This window comes from Podarcis tiliguerta (assembly GCF_965153285.1).
Source record: "Podarcis tiliguerta genome assembly, chromosome: 1".
Classification (NCBI taxonomy): Eukaryota; Metazoa; Chordata; class Lepidosauria; order Squamata; family Lacertidae; genus Podarcis; species Podarcis tiliguerta.
The window spans coordinates 59,405,649-59,424,222 of NC_139534.1; the positions used below are offsets into that span (position 1 = coordinate 59,405,649).

The window sequence follows — 18,574 nt, forward strand, 5'->3', positions numbered from 1 at the left end:
CAGGGGCTCCATGCAAAAGTGAGCAGTGAAACACATGCAGATTTTACCTCTCAAAAATAGGTTACTTTTGACAAAGGCTCACACACCCTTGTCAATCCTCCATTCAAGCAAGCAGGAGTTATTATCAGTGTTCAGTGATACTTTCCAGTCATGCAAACATGCAATGATGGTGAAAAATAGGACTGGTAAGGGGTGAAACCTGGGAAATGTGACTTGGCCAGGGAGAATCCCAAGAAAATAGAGAGGCCTGGAGGACTGCATTCAGCCCCAGGGCCCAAGGTTCCCCATCCTTGTCTTATAGCATAGGTACGTTTGTCTTCCATCTCATTGCTTTGAGAGCATGAGGTGCAGCTACTGCTGTACAGTTTCATCGCCCTAAGATGGATTCTGTTTCATAAAATGGCTCCTGCGCACTGGCTTAGGGCTGGTTCCAGACACTACAACTGTGTGGATAAATTAATAGGTTGGTAACTTTTCAGGTTTTGGGAAGAAAAACCAAAACGAGCCAGACACAAAGCAAGCCAGCAGCAGATCCTTCCAATGGGGCACCTGTCTCCAACTTAAAGACTGAAAGCAGCATCAATACTATTTCAGATTTGTACAGAAACAAGTCCAGGAACAGACAAGCTGGAGATGGGGGAAGAAAAAGGACATTAGTTTGGACATCAGAACAAGAAGATCCCAGAAAGGAGTCTGTGGAAGAGGCTTCATGAAAGTCCACATCCAACTATCACAGCTGTAGAGGCTCGCTATTGGAAAAGGCTGGAGCAGTGTTAGAAACTGAGATAAGAATGCTAGGAGCCATTGTAGGCACCAAAACAAAATGTCTAGGCAATGAATCAAGGGGTCTGCAACGTAGTGTGGTACTGTTCTACCGCACCAACACCTGATTCACCTGTCAGTGCAGCAGCAGCAAAAAAAAAAAAAAGACTCGTCTTTTGCTGCTGGGCAAATCAGGTATTTGACAGGGATAGAGGATCCATCAGACAGGACCCGTCAGACCAGCTGGCTACAGCCAGGCAGGTGGAGATGTGACTGGACTGGCGCCCAGTAATTTCAAATGCTGGTTGGAGTTACCTGTGCCTACAGAGTTTCTCCTTTTACTTTTGGCAGCAGTCTCACCCAACCCTGTATGACATAAGAGGGCTATAGACAGAGCTATACAGAGCTGTAACCAAAGCAGCCTGTCCCATCCTCAACATATATGGGTTGACATCATTTTATAAGTGAAGAGAATGCACACCAGTTAGCATTAACTGTGGTCAACATCAACCCAGCTGTATCATATGTAATGCCACTGTGGGGAGGACAGGCAAAATTCACACACTATAAGAGAGGTACAATTATGATTAAGTACTGTGGGTATTTAATGGGACGCGGGTGGCGCTGTGGGTAAAAACCTCAGTGCCTAGGACTTGCCGATCGTATGGTCGGCAGTTCGAATCCCCGTGACGGGGTGAGCTCCCGTCGTTCGGTCCCAGCTCCTGCCCACCTAGCAGTTCGAAAGCACTCTTAAGTGCAAGTAGATAAATAGGTACCACTTTATAGCGGGAAGGTAAACGGCGTTTCCGTGTGCTGCGCTGGTGCTGGCTCGCCAGAGCAGCTTCGTCACGCTGGCCATGTGACCCGGAAGTGTCTCTGGACAGCGCTGGCCCCCGGCCTCTTAAGTGAGATGGGCGCACAACCCTAGAGTCGGACACGACTGGTCTGTACGGGAAGGGGTACCTTTACCTTTTACTGGGCGTATTAAGTGTATATCCACCCTTTAAGTCTTTTAACTAGACACTGAGCAAAAAGTGGGCATCAAAACTCTTTTCACCTTTAGGTCTTTGCATTCAATTAATGTATTACAGCCCCTTCTATAAAGCAGCTTGCCAGTTTCTCACAAACCTAGCACAGCAAGTAGAAATTTTATGAGTGCTCAAATGTACTGAAAGACGTGCAAAGCTATGGGGGCAGGATTATGCTGTGGAAAGATGTTGGCTGTTGGCCTGGGTGTGCTCTGTATGTGCTGAAGTCTGTGATTAGTCATGCTTCACAAAAGCTTCAGGGATTGCTGTTCTCATCCTACAGACTATTAGCCAACTGTGGGGGTTGAAGAAGAGGAATGGCAGGATTATCCAGATTCAACAGCTACCTGCTAGTAACATATTCCAATTACTTGCCCAGGCCCCACGATGTGAATTTTCTGCAAGATTTTAAACTTACTTCTATGTCTAAGGACTGAACTCTGTATTTTTTACAATCCAGCCCTCTGTCTGCTTACACTCAACAGTCCTAACAGGTGAATCTGGGCTTGTTCTACAGTGTGTGTATGGTTGCAGTACTACTGAAATGAACTTAAGATTCTAGCAAAGATGCCTAGCAGTAGATGCATAGTGAGATCAGTCCCAAGATACCAAAGGCAAATTTGAGGGCACATGACTAACAAAAAAGACTGCTCATCCATACTTAGCAACTGCAGTTGCCATTTATTTATTTATCCAATATTAAGCTCACCTCAAAAGTTAAGCGTAGGGCATGTGAATGTCTAATAATTTTATTATTATTATTTATCATTTATACCTCGCCCATCTGGCTGGGTTTCCCCAGCCACTCTGGGCAGCTCCCAATAGAAAATTAAAAACAAGATAAATACAGCAAACATTAAAACCTTCCCTAAACAGGGCTGCCTTCAGATGCTTTCTAAAAGTCAGGTAGTTGTTTATTTCCTTGACATCTGATGGGAGGGCATTCCAGAGGGCAGGTGCCACTACCGAGAAGGCCCTCTGCCTGGTTCCCTGCAACCTCACTTCTCATGGTGAGGGAACCGCCAGAAGGCCCTCGGCACTGGACCTCATGAATATGGGAATAGCTGATTGGCATACCTGCAATGCAGAATGCCTGTATTCTCACAGGAGCAACACTGAAGTACCCTAACTAGTTGTATTCAAGCCTATTAATCATTCGCTTAAATGATAAATCTTTGAAGAGATTATAAAAAATCCTTTTGTCCAAAGAGCAGAGAACTGACAAATCATTAGCAAACACGCTCTTCCATATCTTTCCCTTGCATCGTCACTCTGTCTAAAGTGATAGTTCACTTGAAAGAAGAGTCACATTGATTAAAAAGTTTGTGCTCTGGAGTAAATAAGGCGTCCTTTGCTGATGCTAGAGAGCTTCCAAACCACCAGTTTTTTAAAAAAGAAACTTCCACTCTTAAGGTCTTTGCCCTGGGCAGCATCTCAGCCATTGGGCTCTCTTCCTTGATCTACTCTGGACAACTGTTAATAACACCCTGTTTATGAATATACATGCCAGTTTCCCCCCTCAGCTATTCTGTGGTCTTATCCTTCACACTGTGCTCATCAACTCCCTTTTTCCATCCAACTCAACTGTCAAAATCCCATCTAGCTAAACCCGACTGCCTTTCTTTGACAAATGACTGCAGCCTCCAGCCAGTTGGAGTCTTGCTCTCATCCAGGCCAATCCGAGTGAATTTACCTGTTCTAAGCTCCGCCTAATAAAATCTCAAAGTGGTAGTCTCACTCTTCTCTGTCAGAACTTGTTACCAAGGTCTATTGCTACACAGGTTTGCAATATCATAACGGTACAAAGCCTCAAACTGTTCCAGAACATTGCAGACACACACATTTACAGACATTTACACACAGAGAGAGAGAATTTCGTCACATTCCCCAACTCCAATATCCATTGTGCAATCATCCAACAGCACCAAGTCCACAAAGTAATCAAAGTCCCTCAGAGATGTTATGTATTGGGTCAACTTGCAGAGGCCAGACAGCTGTTTCTGCTCAGGTTTGATGGCAGACCAGCTGCTTTTAAGCAATGACTGAGTTCACGCAATGGATTACATCACACATATTCTGATAGTTCCTGTGCCAGGCCCTGGTTAGGTGACCGAAGTTCTAACTTGGAGTAGTAGTGTGGGTAAATGCACAACTCTGAGTAAATACAGCAAGTGGGAGACAATGAGAACCGGACCATGACACATCCTAGCAGTACCGACAACCTGGATTCAATGCAAAATTTTCCCAAAAAACCCCTTCCCATCACCAACCTTCAAGGCCAATAATGAATATAGCACAGGTTGATATAGTACACTGCTAGCAGCAAATATCTAAACAGACAAAATGTGACTACACCAATGTAAAGTGGTACCTCGGGTTAAGCACTTAATTCGTTCCGAAGGTTCGTTCTTAACCTGAAACTGTTCTTAACTTGAAGCACCACTTTAGCTAATAGGGCCTCCCGCTGCCGCCGGAGCATGATTTCTGTTCTCATCCTGAAGCAAAGTTCTTAACCTGAAGCACTATTTCTGGGTTAGCGGAGTCTGTAACCTGAAGCGTATGTAACCTGAAGCGTATGTAACCCGAGGTACCACTGTATTGTTTACAGTGATGCCGCAACATGGCTATAATGCTCATACAGATCAAACACTTATTTTATGCTTGAAGTAGATTGAAGCCAAGACTGACAGCATGATAGAATCAATCATACCATTTCTCCCAGGTGAAAGGAGAAGAGGAGATATTGTTTAAAGTCTACGTAACCAGATTTAAGATATGTGCTACTTGCCTCTAACATTTTCACCCCCTACAGCACCTTGGCATCCTTACAGAAAGCAGAAATAAAGGTTCTAGGAGTAGAGCAACTTCACACGTAGGTCTCCATTTTGAAAGGGTTTATTGTTTTTTTCATCACTACTGATCTTTGCCAAGAGGAAAAAGAGGGTCAATACTTTTTTGCCTATATTATTAAAACACTGTGAGCCCAACAAACAGCATAAATTACCACTGCCATCCCCAACAAGCAAAGTTCAAAAGCTTTGCAACTAAGCAGCAGGAAGGACTTAAGAAAACCATCTATCATCCACCATGCCTTTATGGGAGTAAACTCAACCCAGAGAAAGACATAATTTCCATGAGCAGAAATTGTTCAGCTTACAGTATATGGGAATAGACAAAGTGATAGACACTTTGGCCATTTTCACACGAGGCTTAAAAGAGTTTATGCTCAAGTCTGCAAGTGTGAAACCTACATTGGGTAGAATGTACATTTACTTGCTCTTCAGAACTCTATTCTGCAGTAACAACATTCAGACGCAACAGAAAACAGACCAAGAGGGGTTAAAATGTGCTTTTTTAGAGTTGTAAAATATCACTCTACGTGTTTACATAGAATCAAGTTCTAACAAGTTAAATAGGACTTGGTTCCTAGTTAACTATACTGTATTTACTTATGCAGCCCGAGAGAAAATGTCGCAAGACAAAATAATTTTTATGTGTTCCAATGATGCTCACAGATTGAAGATAACAGAAATGCCTAGAGTTTCGCAAAAGCAAAACAAAAACTTAAGGACTGATACTTCACTACAGTGATACTTAAGATTTCTGTCCCCTGGTCCCAGTTGTTATGCCTTCTCTTTAATCTGATTTTATACATTGAAGACTGCTTCTCAAATAATGTCTTGGAGAACCCATGGTTGCCACCCAGTAGACACTCAATGGACTGGTTCACACACATGTGCATGAACTAGTAAGAGGCTAAGCTAAGTCTCAGGCTTATACACTCCCCCTCCTCTCTTTGTTTATGGCTAGAAGAACTTCACTAGTATCTAGCTTCCATTTATACTAATCCTGGCCAGCCCTTAGGTAACTCATCAGTTTCAAAACAAGTCCAGCTTTACACAATGGGTTATGAAGTTGATGGTATGAGGCATCTCTCCCTTCACTCCACTCCCAATGTATTGTGGGACTCCAACTACCTTTGTTCCAGGACTTTGGCCCTGCTAGCTCAGGTTGAAGGGAGTTAAACATCTATTGGGTCATAGCTTCCCCATTCACTGTTGAAACCAGGAGTGCAAATTCAACAAGATTCTTATCAACATCCAATACATTCTCCAATAATAATTGGGAAACAATCATGTTAACAAAGGTCTGATGGATTCCACACAACTAACTTGGAAAACTCTAACAAACTGAACAACATGCATGAAATGAATCCACCCCAGTCCATCACCATTTTATACCCATACCAAGGTAAACTTTCTCTGACTCTGTTGTACCTGGAGGAAATGCCATGTAATTATTAAAAATATATGATTTTTAAAAGCAAAGGAAGTAAATAAAGGAAAGAGGTTTTCAAGAAACACTAAAGGAAAGAAGAGAGAAAGCACACAAGAGCAATAAAAATTACAATGTGAGGAAGATGGAGGTTACCAGAATATGAGAGAATAGTCACCCAAACCTGTAATTTAATATGACATATTCTCACTGGAAAAAACACAATTATCCTCCACTGTTAACTATACTGTAACAAAACAGGATGGTATTCTACATATTACTGGATCATATAAAGGAGACAAAATAGGTTTGCAACTTTCAATATTCTCTGAAAGTTTATCAAAATGCCATTTTACAAGGATCAGTGTATTAAAGCAAGTGAAATTTAAATATGCTTGACTTTTCTCCCATTTTTATCTAACCACAGTTTTAAAACCGACATGCACATAAGTATTGGATATACAATATACATTTCATGTTAACAGTGCCCCTGCCATCCAAAGCATTCATTGTTTACCACTCAAACATCCATCTCATTCACTAGAATTCTTGTTGGGAACATGTGAAACTATGGAATATTTTATCACCTACAAAGCTATTAACTGCACTGCCTGCAATCCTATGGACACTTATCAGGAAGTAAGTCCCACTAAAAACACTGTGTGGCTTACTTCCAAATAGACATGCCTAGAAGTAGCCTGTATTTGCAAAAAGGCAACATCATACCTAAGATTGGGGGTGGGAGGAGGGGAGAACACATGGCTATGACAAGGAATAGACATTCGAGATACATGTAGCTTCCCAACACTCCTTCAGTTTTCAAATATAAAGTTCTATTGTGTAAAAACTAGCATATGATGTCATCTCTCTGAATACACAATAGTATAGATTCCAAAGATACCATTCCATGGCTGCATCAACTTGCATTTTAATGCAAATGCTAAATGTATTAGAAACCACAAATCTTTTTTTAAAAAAGTACTTACACAAGTATATATGCAGTACACATAACCATAAGCAATAGCAAAAACAAATATAGCAGTGTTCTTCCCGACAGCGTTGTTCAGGGTGATAAAATCATGTTTAAAAACCAAATAGTCAGGGCCTCATCTGAAGGAACAAAAGATGAGAGAAGGGGTGGGGCAGGCCATTGCCCATCAGGCTGCAAATGACTTTTATTTCCTATGCATTATGCTAATCAAGTCAGTCATTTCCACCTGACTGTTTTCTCCCACCCCCAGAAACACACCCTACAACCATTGTTCTTGCAGCCAGGATTCCCTTTCCGTCTCTTGTAACAACAGGCTATGCAGGAGGCCAGGAATCAAAGCTTTCCAAAGGCAGAGATTTATCATCCATCAGTCCTTCTATTTGCTCCCGTGACTGTCTCTGCCTTTGGAGAGACTCATCACTGTACTTTGGATTGTCCTGAATACTGCCCTTTGGTAGCCAAGCCCCATGCCAAAAGTCCTGTTGGGATGCATTTTGGCTTGCCTGCTGGTGAAACTGAGTGCGTGATGATTGATAACATTGTCATTTATCTGTTTTAGACCTCTAAGTAGTAGCCATTGCCAGAACATTGTCCTGTTCGCCTCTGTACAGTTCCATACTTATTTCAGACATCGTGGTAGATTGCAATGTTTATCTGGTGATAACATTGCAGTGTTTAGCTGGTACGTTATCACGGTTGAAAACCAGATATTGCCTAGCCCTTACACACATTGTGATTCGTGATATATTGCCAGCTCAAATATTATGAAACAATTAACATGATGTGAACTTCAAACCGGTTTTGGAAGATATATCAATATATTGCCCAGCCCTACTTCCTTCCAGAGTGAGGGGGCATGACAAAGGCTTCCTCCCAAGGACAGGGGGTGTGATCTAGGCAAGCCTGAGAGGACTTGAACTATGATCTTAACCATGCACTAACTAGCTGTCATGCATAGTTCTTTTTGACTGCAATTTCCCACACTTCCTTACTGCATAAATTCATTTCTTAAGAGAATCACATGAGGATTACAATTTGATGGACACCTCCGGAATTTACCCTATGTATAATAGTGGCACTCCATTTATCATTAAATAAGTATGTAATTCAGTGGCATTAGGGTTAAATAAGTTAAGAAGCATGGAGAAAATATTATGTCTGAGGAGAAACTAAGTACTGTAAAGGAAGGCAGAAGGGGGGCTTTTGTTTGGATTTCTATGAGGCAGTTTGAAAATTGGAGGCGCTTTCAAAATCTAAACTGTCCTTAACTTATGTGATAGGGCTGCCTATTGCTGGTTTAAAGATGTATAAAGGCGAACAATATAAAATTAAAACATTCTAATGGTGTTCCTGAAAGTAGTGTTCTACAAAGCTCTTCCAAGTGTTTATTTATTCCACACATAGACACACCCCTCCACATTTTGACAAGGCCCTCAAAAAGGTAAGGAATCAGAGACAGAAAATACTTTGAAATTCCATTCATGGACAAATCAAATTTAGACTGAAAAAGAGGAAAAAGTAAAGGAATCAAACAGAAACAAAGAATGAAAGGGGGGGGAGGAGGATGAATTTCTAAATCAAATGTCTAGATTACTCGTCAGAGATTGTGATCTTTTCCAGACCTGTATCATGCCAGTCTAGGACACTGCTTTCACAATTTGCCAGCATGTAAAACTGTCAAATGCTACTGATAATATTACTGCAGCAACAACTGACTAAACATAGCTAGCAAACAGCCCTCCTCTGTTGCTTGCACCCCAACAACTAGTGCTTAGAGCCATGTCTGATGTTTAATTACCAACTAGAAAGTTCACTTCAGGCCACTGTCCTAAAAAAATATTATGCACACCCCTATGTTTTAAAATGCACAAGAAAGCAGCAAGGAAGGGTTGCAAACATGACCACTTGTCAACAACGCTTACTATAAATACCTCCATCTTTTCTTTTTTAGGAAATTAAAGTTCTTTGTTCTTTCCCAGTACCGTACACAGTTCCATGCAGCCATATTTTTAACAAATAAACTACCCATAAAACCCTATTTATATTAACATTGCTCAAAATGTAACAAACCCTGTTTTACCTAAGCAGTGGGACAATGTTTTAGCTTCTGTAACAAATGTGTCATTAGATTATAAATTACATTTTATACAACATTTGTATAGAACGGGACTACCTACGTCGACAAGATGCTGCTGGAGACGTAATAAGGGAAATGCTTCTTTGAAGCACATGTTTATGAAATGTCTGACACTTACAAATTGTGGAGGAAAGTACTAGGATGCATAAATACTACATTAGGAAAATATTTAAAACTGACTGATGATAATATTACTTGAAACTATATACCAACTATAAGGGATTTGATAATGGGCCATATTGTAATCACATTTTAAAGTATTTTTTATTTCCCCTCTTTTTTCCTTTCACTTTACTTCCTCACTGAAAACTTGCAATAAAGTATGAACATAGAACATATGCTTATTCATTACTCATATGCAAACAGATCTTACTAACATATCTTCAATAACATGTTTTTTATTGAAAGATTTTCATGGATAACAAACGTACAGATGGTGCCTATATTTTCAGTTCATAGAATCTTTTCTATAGGTCAGTTACATTCTTAATAACATATTTAACAATAGGTGCAGTCTTAGATACAGGACACAAGAACCTGAATGTAAGAATTTTTATGTCACTTTGGGAAAATGTTTTTAGCAGTAATGCTACCAACAAGATAAACCAAGAGTCAAGGAGAATATTTCTATCACTTTCAATTGCTGCCCAGATTCATAATTGCAGCTCCACAACTCTGATGAAAAAAATATGAGCAAGTGAAAGAATGATGGTGCAATCCTTAAGCATATCTACTCAGAAGGAAGTCCAACTGGGAGTTGTTACCTAGTAAATGCACTCAGTAGTGCAGGCTAAAAGAAGTGAAACCCTACGTATCTAGGCAAATACCAAGACCTCATTAAATTTCAGGAGACTCCTGGACTGATTCAAAGAAAGGACACTGAGTAAATAACCCCAATCCCTTTGTTCATTAATAATAATCCTATATGACAAACCTGTATAATAATAATAATAAAATATCGTATTCTATTTCAACATGAAATTATCATTAAGTAATGAGTTGTTTGAAAGTTACCTGGATTGAGCCTTCCATAAAAGTTCCTCTTTATTAAAGATTTTGTATCTTGTCATGAACTCTCTATATATTCACACACTCACACTTAACCACTGTTTATGTTTGTGCATGCATGATGTATCATGTCCACCTTGGTGAAGAAACATTTTCCAAGCCTTGAGTAAAAACCTTTTAGATGCCAGCAAAGAGTGACAAATTCATTTCTTTCCCTATTACACCACAAGTGCACACCCCCATATTTTCCACATTTATATATCTGGGAAGCAGTCCTCAAAGTAGTTTCAATGCACAAATTTATTAGAATAAAATGCTTTCCCCAACTCAACTCCAACCCCACCTACCACCCCCCCCCCATTAAAAAGTCTTGTTCCATTTGTATTTTTCAGTCCTGTTTACCAAAGGTAGAACTTCCACTGCCTGTGCAGGACTTAATTTGAGCCAGGGCTCAGAGAGAGAGAACCAGCTTGGTCATACCAGGACCATCATACAACAACATCCAGATAAAGAGTCATGAATAAAAAGGTGTTGGTTCACATCTGAGAAACTACAGCTAGTATTCACCACCTAGAAATAAGAGGTAAATTTTTGAGGGCAGAGGACTTGGTTTCCAGATAGATTTGAGAGCCAGCTTCTCTCTTTTAAATAAGCCACTATGCCCAGGCAAAGTTCTAACTTTGTGATGCTGAGCAATTTGTCACCAGAACCACTTGACAGCATCAGGAGGAATTACTGATTTGCCAGTGATTTAAATTATTTCAGTCACCAAGCAGAAAGCCATGATTTGAACTGTTTATTTTCAACCATTTTCCCATGAATCAGTTATTTTGAAGAGAAAAGATTGTCCTAAGCAGAGAGGACTTTCCCCCCCAAATTAACACACGTGCTAGACTAGATTCAAACACAATCCGATGCACGTTTTCTTAAAAGTCCCACTTGGTCCAAGAAGAGTGCACAGGGGTGCAGCATCAGTCCATCTCCAACAAGAAGCTGCAATAAGAGACACATGCTTTTGAGCCATTAGTGTAGCTTACATTCTCTCCACCCCCTGCTAGTATGATAAATCATTGTTGATTCCCCAATATTAGTAGGCCCCCACCAACAGGATCACCTGACTGATGGGAATGATATTAAGTCAAGTGTTCAGAGAGAACAACAAGGCACAAGGGAGCAGTGCCTTCCGCTTCCATGGGTGGAGTTCACAGGTGGGTTCTGAGTAGCTCCCACAGGGAGCTACTACACACTTAGTCAGTGGCCAGATCTCACTGTCTGGAATGACTTTTGTCTTTAACAACAGGATGTGAACCTCTCCCACCCTGCTTCTAGAGGGAATAAACTCATTCCGACTATAGCTCAGTACAGGCTGACATTACTGTTTAGCCCAAGCAAGGACAGAAACATGCTTAAAATGATTTGGCAGTGGCCAATTTCAAAATCTGGCTGCCAGTGTTTAGCACAGGGCTCCCCCCCCTTCTTTTTTTTGGTGGTGAGGAATGGGGGGGGGTGTCACATTCCTAGGCACACAGCATGGAATTTCTAAGATCCTGGGCCATCAGGCTCCTGGGATTTTGCCCACCATTAACTCGGAGAGCCAGAGTCCCCCAGCAACTATTCTCAAGTGACAGCTTGCAGCACTGGGAGTGGCATAAACTAGCAAGGAAGGAAGCCATGTTAACCCCTCCTCAATCAGTGCACAGTCATACTAGGAGGCTACTACAGGCTAGAAAGCAACACAGGATCAAAGGGAAGGATTAGGGGTCCCAAGGGGGTAAGGATATAAAGCATTCATCGTTCTATGCAAAAAAACAAACCTCACTGCTGCCGCCTCCACGACCCTCCTCCCCATAAGCCTTTCAAAACTATAACAAGGGAATCAGGGGCACTGCTATTCTATGCACTTGCCAAAAGAACAGCAGCCACCTAGATCTGTGGCTGTGAACAAACTTACTTCATATCATCTCCGACCACTCCCTAAATTGCAGATGGATGCCAGAAGAGTAAGCGAGAACAAACACAGAGGTACTCAGAGTCCTGGCAAAATAAATAAATAAGCAAGCCATAGAGCAAAAGACTCTGGAAGGAGGAAACAAGCAGGCAAAGGAAGAGTCAGAGCAGGCTTTGGGTTTTGTTTTTTTCTGGAAGATGCGACGCCCCTCCCATATCCCCCTTTGCTTGGCTGGCAGGAAGTGTTTACAGAAAGCAGAGACCACGTAAACCTAGGCAGGGAGGCAGGCAGGCAAGCAGGTGATTCTTAACCCTCCATTAGCCCCAAACACTGTCAGACTGGAGGACAACAAACACACTGTGCTTGGGGGGGGGGGGAGCGAAGAGAGAAAGAGATCACATAGTCAGCCTACTTCCTTGTGTGCAAACAAGATGTGCAGGTCCACAGCTTTTAGAGCTTGTGGTATGAGGTGGCTACTAGACTAGGACAGGGGGTGACAGTATTGCCCCGTTACCCCTTCATCTGCACCATGCACCTGCAAATCTCTATGCGGGGATCCCTAAAGCATGGATACGCAAGCATCTTTACGAAAGGTTCAGCTTGTAACAAGTGAAGGACTAACAACAAAGGGGAGGAGTCAGAAACCTCAGAATGAAGAATACAGCCACATGCCTGGAGAATACAAGAGGCTACACCCCTCACCCTCGAACGTAGTGCTGTCACCCCTGCCCTCCCCGTCTACATGGAGACAGGCGCACCCCACTGCAGGCTGATATTCTGTGTGTGTGTGTGTGTGTGTGTGAGAGAGAGAGAGAGAGAGAGAGAGAGACGCACACGAGGCCATTTTCCCAATACACACACACACATCCACTGTTGCTTCCTTGTCAGAATGTATGACCTCACGCTTCCCTCAAGGCTCTTCTTTCCAAGGGACGCCTCCCAAACTTACCGTCAACAACCCACCCCGACACACACACACACACACACACACTTATGTCCCTGACCGACTCTCTTATACTTGGGCGTTTAAAATGTTACCGTCGGGAGGGGGGGGGGGCAGAACTGGACTTCCCCGCTCACTTTGGAAACTCGGATTACAGCTGCAGCAGCTTCAGCTGCGTTCCAGGAAGAGAGCGCGTCCATGGCAGGCGAGCCCGCCTTTTTGTTGGCCGGCAAAGCCCAGCTCTGCGACGCCAGGCTGCAGCTCTCCCCGCTGTCCCCACACATGCTCCCTGGGACACGCCGCCGGAGCCACTGCAGTGCTTGCTGCTGCGAACTACACCCATTGCTTGGAACGTCTCCTGAGCAGGCTACGAGGAGAGACGGGCGACGCTCGCCCCACAGACCACTCGGTTGCCTTTCCTGTTCTTTTGCTGCTGCTAACAAATTACTTTTCCAAGGAAGAAGGCTCTGGGAATGCACTGCTCCCGCCCACCCACAAAACAGCAACATAAATCGGGGCGGGAAGGGGTTTTACTCACCGTCTGCTGTTCCCCCCACCACGAGGCTACTTTCCTTGCAAAGGCAGTAGAGTAAAGCTGTGCTTTTCTCAGGGGAGTCAGTGGGGCTTCTTTTTTTTTTAAAGGCAGCGTGGGGAGTAATGCAAAGTTTGCATGGGGGGAGGATCAGCCCCCGGGATAGATCCACAGATCCTTGTGTCCCTTTGCCTGCAGGCGGCTGGCTGCTCCAAGTCAGTTCCCCGCTGGCCCGATGCAGTGGTGAACTTTCCACCTAGGCGGCGGCGGCGGAGCCCCCTTCTTGCAGCGCCCTCCCCGCATTGGCACCCAGCATCCAGGCGCTCTCAGTGCTGCGGGAGGGCGGGGAGCGGCGGCTGCTACGGCGTCGGCGTCGTCAGCCTGGACAATGTGTGTGTGCGCGCGAGGCGAGCCCCAGGCAGCGAGCAGCACACGCCCAAACTCCGCTCGCTCCCCGCCCCCTCGTCACTCACAGCCTCCTCCCGGAGCAGCCGATAGGCGCTTGGGCTGAACCTCGGCACCCCCTGCCGCGGCCTCTCCGCTCCTCCGACCTCGTGGTGGGCTGCGGGGCCTGTCAATCACGCCCCGCGCTCCCTTCTTCCCGGGCCCCGCCTGCCGGCCGCGCTGCTACTGCTTTGGCCTGGGCGCGCGGCGAGCTCTGAAGGGGCTTGGAGAGGAAACGGGCGTCGCGAGCGGCGAGCGGGGAATTGCCTCTTCTTTTGCCACGCTTATTTTTAGAGCTCCCCGCTTCCTCCAGTCAAAAGAAGCCGCCTCTCCTTTCTTCCGGGTGCAGCTCTCTCCCTTTCCCGCTCAGCAAAGCGTTTCCTTCCATCCCTGGCTCCCCCCGCCTTAGTCTCCGCTCAGCAGGCTCCGCGTTTGCTTCCCCCACCCCAAAAGGCCCGCTTTCTGTACGTGGCGTGGCTGTGGCGTCGGGTGCGCTCTGTCTCCCCGCTCTCCCCGCCTTTTCTCTTTCTCATCCTGCCGTTGCTGCTTCCATTGGGCGCCTGTCCCCGCGCTGTCTGTTTTCCCTGCTCAGGGGTGGACGGCGTGAGCTGCCAGGCTGTGAAATGAACAGGGCGCGGGAAGACCGCCTCCGCCCTGGGGGAAAGTCGTAGTGGGGGTCGCACAAAGGAAGGAAACGAGGGGTCTGTTGCAAACTCGTCGTGTTCTCCCAATATTGGCCCAGGTCAATTAATTAAAACGTTCCCCTGCACGAAAGCGCAGGTCCCAGTGATTCTTTAGAGGACATTCTCAAGCGTAATCAATATTTAAGTTTGTTTTTTTCCAGAAGCTTTCGTTTTGCCCTAACCTTCACCCTACTCCTGAAAACATAAGATTCTGAATTAATTTCCATAATCTTGAGTGGTTAAATTAAAACACGATAAACTAGGGCGGAGGGAGGTGTATTCTTTCAAAGCATGTTTATGTAAATATGCTCACCAAACATGCAGAATGCCCATCAAGTTGGTCATAGTGTGAGCAGAGGAAGGTCATTATTACACATCCATGGACTTCACATTCAGGCTACAGCTTTCAGTTGAGTACATATGGATAGATAGTTAAGCCTGCAAAATCATGAGAACTCAGCAACATGATTGCTCTTACTCTGCTGCAGTTAATGTGCATAGCAGGTACGGATTTTTTCTCTTCCCATAGAAGTGGTTGATAGCCTAACACTTGGTGGTCTAGCATTGGGATGGAGGCTTAAGTTGTCCTCTACTCCCAGTGCCCAGGCTGTGGGTCAAGTTTTTCTCCCTTTCAACCGGGGCCCAGATTGCCAACACTTTACACTGTCCCATAGCAGTTAGGGGGAGCCATGGAAAACTAATTGTACTGTACTCTTGTTCTGCATAAGGTCTACCCTCTGTTCTGCTTTTTGGCCAAGCTAAAGTGTCAGAACTGGCTTCAGTTTTTATACACTGAGTGGTAGAGTGATGACCACTATTATGACAGCTGAGGGACAGAGATAATGAATTGCAATGTACTTTAAAAAAATTATACAGCATAGGTATTATTTATTTCAGTAAAATTATACCCAATTCTCTTCCATCATGGAACTCATTGCAGTGTACATGGGACAAACTGATCAGATTCTAAGGAATGCTTAGTTTCAGCAATGCGGTTGTATCATGTGCAGTTGAACCACTGTGGCATGCACTGCAAGACAGCAACCTAGATAGCAGTCTGTAGCTGCTTGTAGGGGGCTGCAGGGTTCCAGAAGGGCAGTATGGCCATTGGAGAGAGCCAGAGAACCATTGTTAGGTGTAAGTGATTAAGAAGAAGAAGAGTTTGGATTTGATATCCCGCTTTATCACTATCCTAAGGAGTCTCAAAGCGGCTAACAATCTCCTTTCCCTTCCTCTCCCACAACAAACACTCTGTGAGGTGAGTGGGTCTGAGAGACTTCAGAGAAGTGTGACTGGCCCAAGGTCACCCAGCAGCTGCATGTGGAGCAGCAGGGAAGCGAACCCGGTTCACCAGATTACGAGTCCACCGCTCTTAAATTTTAGTGCCAGTTGCATTTGTTTTCACACATGAAGCAAAAAGTCAAAACGATACCTTTCCCACATGTTCTTAATTGCATACAAGCCCTATGCAGACATTCTAGTTATATACATGCTAGCTGGTCCCCAGCCCCTCAGCATATTAGAGGCTGTTGTTGTCTTATTCTCCACCCCTTAACATCAGATCCCAGGGTGGGTTAAAATTCAATGTTAAAAAAAAATTAAAATGAATTACAGTCACAGGAATGGAGTGGGTCCTGGAAACACATATTTAATATGTCAAAGCCCAGGGTAAAAATGTGTATCTTCAGCATGTGATGGAAGGTTTATAATGTAAGGTTCCAGACACACCTCTGGGGAAGGAATTCCATAACCAAGGAGCTGCCACAGAGACTGCCCCCTTTGCTGATCTCAGCACTTAAAAGGGAATAATAAAATAATAAAATTTGATTTATATCCCGCCCTCCCCAGCCGAAGCCGGGCTCAGAGCAGTAAAAGTAATACCGCGTTCTAAAATCAGTTCATTCTAAAATCAATTCAAAATCAAATTAATGGCAACCATTGGGCTAGAGTTCTGTGAGGATTACCAAAGGAGGGGGTCAGGCTGTACCTTGGCCAAAGGCTTGGTGAAAGTTGTCAAGTCCCGCAGGGCCCCAGTCTCTTGTGACAGAGCATTCTTTCAGATATTTTGTGCCTAAGACATGCAGAGCCTTAAACACGAATGTTTAAATTTATACATTGGACATTCCATTACAACAGGGGCCAACTCAAACCAATATGTATAGGCTTCACTCATGTCGAGAGCTATGCAGTGGGGCGGACCTGTGCACATGTGATTTCTAACATATGGCCATTGGGCTCTCCAATGGGGTAAGGTTAGCAGAGTCATACCCACCACCAACAACCACCTGTGTACAAATAAAATATCTGCACAATGCTATAGAAAGATGGAGACTGGAGCATAGACATAGCCAGGATTTATGGGGGGGGGGGAAGGCTTTATGTTAGTGGGGGGGGGAGAGAACCAAGTTATCTGCGACACAATTGGTCAGTTAAGTATTTTTATTTACTTTATTTAGGGGGGCAGCTGCACCCCTGGCTACACCCATATACTTACACCCATGTACAGTACTGGAGAAAGGGAAATGGCAGCCTTTCTGTAAACTGCAGCCTTAAAAAATTGTTTCTTTTTCAAGTCTTGTACAAACAGGAACACCCTGTAAATTCACCCTTCCTCCCACCCACTGATGGAACAGATCCTCACACAAAATATAAATGAATAGTCACATCGAGAGTACCCAATAAAATAATTAAATGAAGGTGTCTGTTCATAGTCTGCCACTGTTGCTTATGGTTGGTAGCCACGTTCCTTTGTACATATGCAAATGAAACAAAGTCAAACCAGCCTGCTTCACTTTATTGCATGATAAGGTTTATTGAGTTCCATGAACCTCTTACGTTAAAGTAGGTTATACTTTTATATGACACATTTCATGTAATTATTATATGATGTAGTACAATAATCTGTTATTCATGCCTCAGTATTACACTGCAGGCTATTCCAATTATTACAGGCTGAAAGTAAGGGTTTCATACTTGAGCTTTTGTTCCTTCTATGCCAAGGGAACATGTAATAACCTATGCAAATTAATCCACTTTGTGCAAATTATGTGGATTTGCCTAAACTTGCTTGATTTGTAGAACTTATGCTTAAACATTTTTTATCTTTGTTTTTGTTGGGTTTTTTTTAAGCACTACTGTAGTTTACAAAGGAAAGATCTGATGAACAGCAAGGATGCTTGGGTAGAGGAACATTGCTAGAGGCTATAGAAAATGATAGCCATGCAAGGCTTCAGTGAACAATGGCACTTTTGGCAGACACATCATGATTTCCTATATAGGTTTGCAACCATGAGAGCTAGAAACTTGCTTTATTTTCTGAAAGCTAGGTCTAAGATGTTAAGGCAACAGTCATATTTACAAAGGCACAGATTGGGTGAAACAGAATCACAAAAGAGAACTAATGACTTTAACTAAATCTTATGGGGCTCATAATCAGCAAGAGTTCAGCCTAGTGAAAATACAATCACAAGTGAGGTAACAGCTGTTTAATCTGTGACAAACACTCCTAGGGCTACATAAGAAAGATTTAGGAACAGTTTATGAAATGAGCTCCTGAAGCTTCACAATACACACTAGACTCAGCTCTATATAATTTTACAAACTCTTTTATTAGCTAGTGTAGTAGGGACTGTTTGCTTCAGTCACTTTGGGGCTCCCCTAAGCCCTGCTAATCAGAGAGGGAGGTTGCAGGATTTGCTTGCTTGGGCTGATTCCCCTCCTGCTTGCTACTCATAGTGATTCTCTTTGCATCCCTAAGGAGCGCATAAAATATCACATATGCCCAAATTACAGGAATGCATGCTGACGACAAATCAGGGGATCT

General features: G+C 43.6%; 1 protein-coding gene across 3 annotated transcripts in view; it reads right to left on the reverse strand.

The window, feature by feature from the left end:
• The window catches only part of HRAS (HRas proto-oncogene, GTPase), a 64,773-nt gene that overhangs the window by 33,420 nt on the left and 12,779 nt on the right, over positions 1-18,574 (reverse strand). The window contains exon 1 of one of the 3 annotated variants that reach the window (XM_083428451.1): positions 13,631-14,679. The exons of 1 other annotated variant lie outside the window; for it this stretch is intronic. The gene's annotated coding sequence lies outside the window, so the exon portion shown is untranslated. Of the gene's footprint in view, positions 1-12,152; positions 12,298-13,630; positions 14,680-18,574 lie in introns of those variants that run through there. One more of the 3 variants, XM_083428452.1, reaches the window with a different exon arrangement.